This window comes from Macaca thibetana, chromosome X (assembly GCF_024542745.1).
Source record: "Macaca thibetana thibetana isolate TM-01 chromosome X, ASM2454274v1, whole genome shotgun sequence".
Classification (NCBI taxonomy): Eukaryota; Metazoa; Chordata; class Mammalia; order Primates; family Cercopithecidae; genus Macaca; species Macaca thibetana.
Genome location: NC_065598.1, coordinates 100123460 through 100135331, shown reverse-complemented (window position 1 = coordinate 100135331; position 11872 = coordinate 100123460).

The following is an 11872-nucleotide window of genomic DNA, read 5'->3' as shown; positions in this document are numbered from 1 at the left end:
ATTGCAATAGGGAAAGGGTAATTCATGCAGAGCCGGCTGTAAGGGACACCAGAGTTTTATTACTCAAATCAGTGTCTCCGAGCATTCGGGGAGGAGAGATTTAAGGACAACTTGGTGGGTTGGGGGAAGCCAGAAAGCCAGGGGCATTTGTTGGTCAGAAATGAAATCACAGGGAGTCGAAGCTGTCTTCCTGTACTGAGTCAGTCCCTGGGTGGGGGCCACAAGATTAGATGAGACAGCTTATCAACCTGAGTAGTACCACCTGATCCATCAAGTGCAGGGGCTGCAAAATATCTAAGAACTGTTTAGGAGCAGTTTAGGGAGGGTCAGAAACTTGTAGCCTCCAGCTACATGACTTCCAAACCATAATTTCTAATCTTGTGGCTAATGTTAGTCCTACAAAGGCAGTCTAATTCCCAGGCATGAAGGAGGTCTGCTTTGGGAAAGGGCTGTTATCGTCTTCATATTAACTATAAACTATGAAGTAAGCTTCTCCCAAAGTTAATTCAGCCTCTACTCATGAATGAAAAAGGACAGCTTGGAGGTTAAAAGCAAGACGGAGTCGATTAATTTAGAGCTCTTTCACTGTCTCCATCATAATGTTGCAAAGACAGTTTCATAATTAAACTAAAGAGCTTCTGCACAGAAAAAAAAAAATCATCAGAGTGAACGAGTGAAGTGAACAGGGAACCTACAGTACAGAATGGGAGAAAATTTTTGCAATCTATCCATCTGACAAAGGACTAGTATCCAGAATCTATAAGGAACTTAAACAAATTAAATTTTAAAAAAAGCAACCATATTAAAAAGTTGGCAAAGGACCTGAACAGACATTTCTCAAAAGAAGACATTCATGCGGCCAATGAACATATGAAAAAAGCTCAACATCACTGATCATTAGAGAAATGCAAATCAAAACCACAATGAGATGCCATCCCATGCCACTCAGAATGGTGATCATTAAAAAGTCAAGAAACAACAGATGCTGGTGAGGTTGCAGAGAAATAAGAATGCTTTTATGCTGTTTGTGGGAATGTAAATTAATTCAACCATTGTGAAAGATGGTGTGTGATTCTTCAAAGATCTAGAACCAGAAATACCATTTGACCCAGCAGTCTCATTATAGGGTATATACCCAAAGGAATATAAATCATTCTATTACAAATATATATGCACACAATTGTTCATTGCAGCACTATTCACAATAGCAAAGACATGGAATCAACCTAAATGCACATCAATGATAGACTGGATAAAGACAATGTGGTAATGTACACCATGGAATACTGTGCAGCCATAAAAAGGAATGAGATCATGTCCTCTGCAGGGACATGGATGGAGCTGGAAGCCATTATCATCAGCAAACTAATTCAGGAACAGAAAACCAAACACTTCATGTTCTCACTTACAAGTGGGAGCTGAACAATGAGAACACATGGACACGGGAAGGGGAACAACACACACTGGGGCCTGTTGGGGGGTGGGGGGGTGGGGGGGAGGGAGAGTATTAGGAAAAATAGCTAATGCATGCTGGGCTTAATACCTAGGTGATGGGTTGATAGGTGCAGCAAAACACCAAGGCACATGTTTACCTGTGTAACAAACCTGCACATCCTGTGCATGTACCCCAAAACTTAAAATTAAAATTAAAATATTTTCCAGACAAGTAAGTGTTAAGGGAATTTTTTTTACCACCAGACCAGTCTTAAAAGAGATCCTTAAGGGATTTCTAAACATGGAAACAAAAGAATGATACCTACGACGACAAAAACACACTTGAGTACATAGCCCACAGAGCCTATAAAGCAACCACACAATACAAATTACAAAACAACCAGCTAAAAACTCCATGATATTATCAAAATCTCCTATATCAATATTAATCTTGAATGCAAATGACCTAAATACCCCATCTAAAAGGCACAGAGTGGTAAGTGGATTAAAAAATGAGAGAAATCCATTGCTGTCTTAAGAGACCCATCTCACAAATAAATGTAATGACACCCATAAAGGGTTAGAGAAAGATCTATCAGACAAATGGAAACCAAAAAAGAGAAAGGGTCATGATTCTTATGTTAGATAAAACAGAATTTAAACTAACAACAGTATTGATAAAGGGTTTGATTCAACAAGAATACTGAAATATCCTAAATATATACACACCCAACATTGGAGAACCCAAATTACTAAAACAAGTACTTCTAAACCTACAAAAAGACTTAGCCACACAATAATAGTGTGGAACTTCAACACCCCACTGACACCACTAGACAGATCATCAAGGCAGAAAACTAACAAAGAAATCCTGGATTCAAACTCGACATTTGATCAATTGGACCTCATAGGTATCTACAGAATATTCCACCCATTAACCTCAGAATATACATTCTTCTCATCTGCGCACAGAACATACTCCAAGATTGACCACATGCTTGGCCATAAAGCAAGTCTCAATAAATTCAAAAAAATAAAATCATACTCTTGGAATACAATGAAATAAAAATGGAAATTAATATCAAGAAGATCTCTTAAAACCACGTAATTACATGGAAGACACCTACCTCAAAAAGTTAGAAAGAGCTCAAATTAATGATCTAACATCATACCCAGAGGAACTAGAAAAACAATAACAAATTACTGTCAAAGCTAGCAGAAAATAACTAAAATCAGAGAGGAACTGAAGGAAATTGAGATGTAAAAATCCATACAAAGAATCAACAAAACCAAAAGTCTGCTTTTTTGAAAGGATAAAAAAAATCAATAACCTGCTAGCTAGACTAGCAAAGGAAAAAAGAGAGAAGGTCCAAATAAGCAAAATCAGAAACAACAAAGGTAAAATTACAACCAACCCATAAAAATATAAAAGATAGAGGCTATTATGAACAACCTCTATGCACACAAACCAGAAAATTTAGAGAAAACTGATAAATTCCTGGAAACACACACTCTCCAGAGATTGAATGAGGAAGAAATTGAAACTTGGAACACACCAACAGCAACTTCTGAAATTGAGTTAGTAGCAAAAATAAAAATAAAAACCTACCAACCAACCAAAAAAAAAAAAAAAAAAAAAAAAAAAAAAAAAAAAAAGCCCTGGACCTGATGGATTTACAGCCAAATTCTGCCGGGCATACAAATAACAGCAGTTACCAATTCTACTGAAATGGTTACAAAACATAGAGGAGGGAGGACTGCCCCCTAACTCATCCTACAAAGCCAGCATCATTCTGATCCCAAAATCTGGCAAAGGCACAACAACAACAAACTACAGACAAGTATCCCTGATGAACGTTGACTCAAGTATTCTCAACAACATACTAACAAACCAAATCCAACAGCACATCAAAAAGTTAATTCACCATGATCAAGTAGGCCTCATTCCTGAGATGGAAGGTTAGTTCAACATATGCAAATCGATAAACATAATTCACCAGATAAACAGAATTAAGAACAAAAACCATATGATCATCTCAATAAACACAGAAAAAGTTTTCAATAAAATTCAACATCTACTCATGATGTTAAAAGCCCTCAAATAACTAGGCATCAAAGGAACATACCTCAAAATAATAAGAGCCACCTATGACAAACCCATAGCCAACATTATGCTGAAAGGGCAAAAACTAGAAGCATTCCCCTTGAGAACTGGAATAAGACACAGATGCCCATTCTTACTTCTCCCATTCATTATAGTCCTAGCCATATCAATCAGACAAAAGAAAGACATAAAAGACATCCAACTTGGAAAAGAAGTTGTCAAACTATCTCCCTTCATGGATAATATAATTCTATACCTAGAAAATCCTAAAGACTCTGTCAAAATACTTGTGGAACTGATAGATGACTTCAGTAAAATTTCAGAAGACTAAATTAATAACAAAAATAAGTAGCATTTCTATACACAAATATCATTCAAGCTGAGAGACAAATCAAGAAGGTAATCTCATTTACAGTAGCCACAAAAAAAATTAAAATACCAAGGAATACAGCTAACCATGGAGGAGAAAGATCTCTAGAAGGACAGCTATAAAACACTGATAGAAGAAATCATAGATACAAACAAATGGAAAAACATTCCATGTTCATTGATTGGAAGAATCAATATCATTAAAATAGCCATACTGCCTAAAGCAATCCACAGATTCAATGCTATTACTATCAAACTACCAACGTCATTTTTCACAGAACTAGAAAAAAAAACTATTCAAAAATTCAAATGGAAACAAAAAAGATAGCCAAAGCAATCCTAAACAAAAAGCAAGCTGGAGGCATCACATGACCAGGCTTCGAACTACACTATAAGGCTATAGTAACCAAAACAGCATAGTACTGGTACAAAAACAGACCCATAGACCAATGGAACAGAACAGAGAACTTAGAAATAAGGCTGTGCACCAAATTTGATCTTTGACAAAGTCAACAAAAATAAGCAATGGGGAAAGGATTCCCTATTCAATAAATGGTGCTGGGATAACTGGCTATCCATATGCAGAAGAATGAAACTGGACCCCTACCTTTCATCATATACAAAAATTAACTTAAGATAGATTAAAGATTTAAATATAAGACCTGAGATTATAGGAATCCTGAAAGAAAACCTAGGCAACATCATTCTGAACATTGGCTTTGGGAAAGAATTTATGACTAAGTCCTCAAAAGCAGTTTCAACAACACCAACATGGCACAAGTATACATATGTAACAAACCTGCACGTTATGCACATGTACCCTACAACTTAAAGTACAATAATAATAAATAAATTAAAAAAAAAAAAAAAAAAAAAAAAAAACAAAAATTGGCAAGTGGAACCAAATTAAACCAGACAGCTTCTGCACAGCAAGAACCTATCAACAGAATAAATAGACAACCTACCTATTGGGAGAAAATATTTGTAAACTATACACCCAATGAAGGTTCAATATCCAGAATCTATAAGCAACTTAAACAAATGAACAATCAAAAAACAAATAACCTCATTAAAAACTGGGCAAAGACATGAAAAGATTCTTCTCATAAGAAGACATGCAAGTGGCCAACAAACATTAAAAAATGGTCTGTATCCCAGGAGATTCCCTCTGGTGCCTGGCTCGGTGGGTCCCACGCCCATGGACACCAGCAAGCTAAGATCTATTGGCTTGAAATTCTTGCTGCTATTGCAGCAATCTGAGATTGACCTGGGATACTGGAGCTTGGAGAGGGGAGGGGCGTCTACCATCGCTGAGGTTTGAGTAGGCAGTTTTATGCTCACAGTGTAAAGAAAGCTGCCAGGAAGCTCAAGCAGGGAAGATCCCACAACAGCTCAGCAAGGCCAACTGCCACTAGATTCCACCTCTGTGCGAAGGGCATGTCTGAACAAAAGGCAGCAGCCCCAGTCACGGACTTATAGACAAAATCCTCATCTCCCTGGGACAGAGCACCTGGGGGAAGGAGCAGCTGTGGGCACAGCTTCTGCAGACTTAAACATCCCTGCCTGACAGCTCTGAAGAGAGCAGTGTTTCTCCCCGCATGGTGTTCGAGCTCTGATAATGGACAGACTGCCTCCTCAAGTGGGTCCCTGAACTCCATATACCCTGACTGGGAGATAGCTCCCAGTAGGGGCCGACAGACACCTCATACAGGAGAGCTCTGGATGGCATCTGGCAGGTACCCCTCTAGGACAAAGCTTCCAGAGGAAGGATCAGGTAGCAATATTTGCTGCTGTGCAGCCTCTGCTGGTGATACTGAGGCAAACAGGGTCTGGAGTGGACCTCCAGCAAACCCCAACAGACCTGCATCTGAGGGGCCTTTTAGAAAGAAAACTAACAAAAAAAAGGAATAAAATCAACATCAACACAAAGGACATCCACAACAAAACCCCATCCGTAGGTCACCAACATCAAAGACCAAAGGTAGATAAATCCACAAAGATGGGGAGAAACCAGAGGAGAAAAGCTGAAAATTTCAAAAACCAGAATGCCTTTTCTCCTCCAAAGGATCAAAACTCCTCACCAGCAAGAGAACAAAACTGGACAGAGAATGAGTTTGATGAATTGACAGAAGTAGGCTTCAGAAGGTGGGTAATAACAAACTTCTCCGAGCTAAAGGAACATGTTCTAACCCATTGTAAGGAAGCTAAAAACCTTGAAAAAAAGGTTAGAGGAATGGCTAAATAGAACAACCAGTGTAGAGAATAACACAAATGACCTGACAGAGCTGAAAAACACAGCATGAGAACTTCGTGAAGCATACACAAGCTTCAATAGCTGATTCAATCGAGCAGAAAAAGGGTATCAGTGATTGAACATCAACTTAATGAAATAAAGAGAGAGGACAAGGTTAGAGAAAAAAAGAATGAAAAGTAATGAGCAAAGTCTCCAAAAAATATGGGACTATGTGAAAAGACCAAATCTACGTTTGATTGGTTTACCTGAAAGTGACGGGGAGAATGGAATCAAGTTAGAAAACATTCTGCAGGATATTATCTAGGAGAAATTTCCCAAACTAGCAAGGCAGGCCAACATTCAAATTCAGGATATACAGAGACCACCACAAAGATACTCCTTGAGAAGAGCAACCCCAAGACATATAATCGTCAGATTCACCAAGGTTGAAATGAAGGAAAAAACGTTAAGGGCAGTCAGAGAGAAAGGTCAGGTTACCCACAAAGGGAAACCCATCAGACAAACAGCAGATCTCTATGCAGAAATCCTGCAAGCCAGAAGAGAGTGGGGGCCAAATTCAACATTCTTAAAGAAAAGAAATTTCAATCTAGAATTTCATATCCAGTCAAACTAAGCTTCATCAGTGAAGGAGAAATAAAATCCTTCACAGACAAGCAAATGCTGAGAGATTTCATCACTACCAGGCCTGCCTTACAAGAGCTCCTGAAGGAAGCACTAAACATGGAAAGGAACAACCGGTATCAGCCACTGCAAAAACATACCAAATTGTAGAGACCATCGATGCTATGAAGAAACTGTATCAACTAACGGGCGAAACCACCAGCTAGCGTCATAATGACAGGATCAAATTCACACATAATAATATTAACCTTGAATGCAAATGGGCTAAATGCCCCAATTAAAAGACACAGACTGGTAAATTAGATAAAGAGTCAAGACCCATCAGTGTGCTGTATTCAGGAGACCCATCTCACATGCAAAGACACACATAGGCTCAAAATAAAGGGATGGAGGAAGATCTACCAAGCAAATGGAAAGCAAAAAAAACAAACTAACAAACAAAAAAGCAGGGGTTGCAATCCTAGTCTTTAATAAAACAAACTTTAAAATAACAAAGACCAACAGAGACAAAGAAGGCCATTACATAATGGTAAAGGGATCAATGCAACAAGAAGAGCTAACTATCCTAAATATATATGCACCCAATACAGGAGCACCCAGATTCATAAAGCAAGTTCTTAGAGAACTACAAAGAGACTGAGACTCCCACACAATAATAATGGGAGGCTTTAACACCCCACTGTCAATATTAGACAGATCAAAGAGACAGAAAATTAACAAGGGATTCCAGGACTTGAACTCAGCTCTGGACCAAGCAGACACAACGTGCAGTTTTGTTACATAGGTATAGACATGCCATGGTGGTTTGCTACACCCATCAACCCATGACTTCCATTAGGTAGTTCTCCTAATGCTGTCCCTCCCCCAGCCCCCCACCGCCTGACCAGCCCTGGTGTGTGATGTTCCCCTCCATGTGTTCATGTGTTCTCATTGTTCAATTCCCACTTATGAGTGAAAACATGGTATTTGGTTTTCTGTCCTTGTGATAGTTTGCTGAGAATGATGGTGTTCAGCTTCATCCATGTCCCTGCAGAGGACATGAACTCATCCTTTTTTATGGCTGCATAGTATTCCATGGTGTATATGTGCCACATTTTCTTTATCCAGTCTATCATTGATGGACATTTGGGTTTGTTACAAGTCTTTGCTATTGTGAACAGTGCCACAATAAACATACATGTGCATGTGTCTTTATACTAGCATGATTTATAATCCTTTGGGTGTATACCCAGTAATGGAATTGCTGGGTCAAATGGTACTTCTAGTTCTAGATCCTTGAGGAATTACCACACTGTCTTCCACAATGGTTGAACTAATTTACACTCCCACCAACAGTGTAAAAGCATCCCTATTTCTCCACATCCTCTCCAGCATCTTTTTGTTCCTGACTTTTTAATGATTGCCTATCTAACTGGTGTGAGATGGTATCTCACTGTGGTTTTGATTTGCATTTCTCTGATGACCAGTGATGATGAGCATTTTTTCATGTTTGTTGGCTGCATAAATGTCTTCTTTAGAGAAGTGTATGTTCGTATTCTTTGCTAACTTTTTGATGGGGTTGTTTTATTCTTGTAAATTTGTTTAAATTCTTTGTAGATTCTGGATATTAGCCTTTTTCAGATGGATAGATTGCAAAAATTTGCTCCCATTCTCTAAGTTGCCTGTTCACTCTGATGATAATTTCTTTTGCTGTGCAGAAGCTCTTTAATTAGATCCTCTGTCAATTTTGGCTTTTCTTGCCATTGTTTTTGGTGTTTTAGACATGAAGTCTTTGCCCATGCCTGTGTCCTGAATGGTATTGCCCAGGTTTTCTTCAAGGATTTTTATGGTCTTAAGTCTTACATTTAAGTCCTTAATCCATCTTGAGTTGATTTTGCATAAGGTGTAAGGAAGGGGTCCAGTTTCAGTTTTCTGCATATGGCTAGCCAGTTTTCCCAACACCATTTATTAAATAGGGACTCTTTTCCCCATTGCTGGTTTTTGTCAGGTTTGTCAAAGATCAGATGGTTGTAGATGTGTGGTGTTGTTTCTGAAGCCTCTGTTCTGTTCCATTGGTCTATATATCTGTTTTGGTAACAGCACCATGCTGTTTTGGTTATGGTAGCCTTGTAGTATAGTTTGAAGTCAGGTAGAGTGATGCCTCCAACTTTGTTCTTCTTGCCCAGGTTTGTCTTGGCTATGCAGGCTCTTTTTTGGTTCCATATGAAATTTAAAGTAGTTTTTTCCCAATTCTATTAAGAAAGTCAGTGGTAGCTTGGTGGGGGTAGCAATGAGTATGGAATGTTTTTCCATGTGTTTGTGTCCTCTTTTATTTCATTGAGCAGTGGTTTGTAGTTCTCCTTGAAGAGGTCCTTCACATCCTTTGTAAGTTGGATTCCTAGGTATTTTATTCTCTTCGTAGCAATTCTGAATGGGAGTTCACTCATGACTTGGCTGTCTGTCTCTTATCAGTGTATAGGAATACTTGTGATTTTTGCACATTGATTTTGTATCCTGAGACTTTGCTGAAGTTGCTTATCAGCTTAAGGAGATTTTGGGCTGAGATGATGGGGTTTTTAAATATACAGTCATGTCATCTGCAGAGACAATTTGAATTCCTCTCTTCCTATTTGACTACTTTTATTTCTTTCTCTTGCCTGATTGCCCGGGCCAGAACTTCCAACACTATGTTGAATAGGAGTGGTGAGAGAAGCCATCCTTGTCTTGTTCTGGTTTTCAAAGGGAATGCTTCCACTTTTTGCCCATTCAGTACAATATTGGCTGTGGGTTTGTCATAAATAGCTCTTATTATTTTGAGATATGTTCCACTGATACCTAGTTTATTGAGTTTTTAACATGAAGTGGTGTTGAATTTTGTTGAAGGCTTTTTCTGCATCTCTTGAGATAATCATGTGGTTTTGTCATTGGTTCTGTTTATGTGATGGATTACGTTTATTGATTTGCGTATGTTGAACCAGTCTTGCATCCCAGGGCTGAAGTTGACTTGAACCTGTTTGATAAGCTTTTTGATGTGCTGCTGGACTTGGTTTGCCAGTATTTTATTGAGAATTTTCACATCAATGTTCATCAGGGATATTGGCCTGAAATTTTCTTTTTTTGTTGTTGTTGTGTCTCTGCCAGGTTTGGGTATCAGGATGATGCTGGCTTCATAAAATGAGTTAGGGAGGACTCCCTCTTTTTCTATTGTTTGGAATAGTTTCAGAAGGAATGGTATCAGCTTCCCTTTGTACCTCTGGCAAAATTTGGCTGGGAATCCATCTGGTTCTGGGCTTTTTCTGGTTGGTAGGCTATTAATTACTGCCTCAATTTCAGAATTTGTTATTCGTCTATTCAGGGATTCAACTTCTTCCTGGTTTCGACTTTGAAGGGTGTATGTTTCCAGGAATTTATCCATTTCTTCTATATTTTCTAGTTTATTTGCATAGAGGTGTTTACAGTATTCTCTGATGGCAGTGTATATTTCTGTGGGAACATTGGTGATATCCCCTATATCATTTTTTATTGTGTCTATTTGATTCTTCTCTCTTTTCTTCTTTATTAGTCTGGCTAGCAGTCTATCTATTTTGTTCATATTTTCACAGAACCAGCTCCTGGATTCATGGATGTTTTGAAGGGTTTTTCGTGTCTGTATCGCCTTCAGTTGTGCTCTGACCTTAGTTATTTCTTGTCTTCTGCTAGCTTTTAAATTTGTTTGCTCTTGCTTCTCTAGTTCTTTTAATTGTGATTTTAGGGTGTCGATTTTAGATCTTTCCTGCTTTCTCTTGTGGCATTTAGTGCTATAAATTCCTCTCTACACACTTCTTTAAATGTGTCCCAGAGATTCTGGTATATTGTGTCTTTGTTCTCATTGGTCTCATAGAACATCTTTATTTCTGCCTTCATTCCATTATTTACCCAGTAGTCATTCAGGAGCACATTGTTCAGTTTTCATGTAGTTGTGCGGTTTTGAGTGAGCTTCTTAATCTTGAGTCCTAATTTGATTGCACTGTGGTCTGAGAGACAGTTTGTTGTGATTTCTTTTCTTTTACATTTGCTGAGGAGTGTTTTACTTCCAATTATGTGGTCAATTTTAGAATAAGTGTGATGTGGTGCTGAGAAGAATGTATATTTTGTTGATTTGGGGTGGAGAGTTCTGTAGATGTCTATTAGGTCTGCTTGGTCCAGAGCTGAGTTCAAGTCCTGTATACCCTTGTTAATTTTCTGTCTCTTTAATCTGTCTAATATTGACAGTGGGGTGTTAAAGACTCCCATTATAATTTTGTGGGAGTCTAAGTCTCTTTGTAAGTCTCTAAGAACATGCTTTATGAATCTGGGTTCTCCTGTATTGGGTGCATATATATTTAGGATAGTTAATTATTTTGCTGCATTGACCCCTTTACCATTATGTAATGGCCTTGTCTCTTTTGATCTTTGTAGGTTTAAAGTCTGTTTTATTGCAATTCCTGTTTTTTTCTTTTTTTTTTTTTTCTTTTGCTATGCATTTCCTTGGTAAATATTCCTCCATCCCTTTATTTTGAGCCTATGTGTGTCTTTGCATGTGAGATGGGTCTCCTGAATACAGCACACTGATGGGTCTTGACTCTTTAACCAATTTACCAGTCTGTGTCTTTTAATTGGGGCACTTAGCCCATTTACATTTACAGTAAATGTGGTGCGAATTTGATCCTGTAATTATGATACTAGCTGGTTGTTTTGACCATTAGTTGATGCAGTTTCTTCATAGTGTCGATGGTCTTTACAATTTGGTATGTTTTTGCAGTGGCTGGTACTGGTTGTTTCTTTCCACGTTTAGTGCTTCCTTCAGGAGCTCTTGTAAGGCAGGCCTGGCAGTGATGAAATCTCTCAGCATTTGGTTGTCTGTAAAGGACAACCAATTGCTCCTTCGCTTATGAAGCTTAGATTGGCCGCCTATGAAATTCTGGGTTGAAATTTCTTTTCTTTAAGAATGTTGAATATTGGCCCCCACTCTCTTCTGGCTTGTAGGGTTTCTGCAGAGCTATCTGCTGTTAGTCTGATGGGTTTCCCTTTGTGGGTAACTCAACCTTTCTCTCTGGCTGCCCTTTACATTTTTTCCTTCATTTCAACCTTGG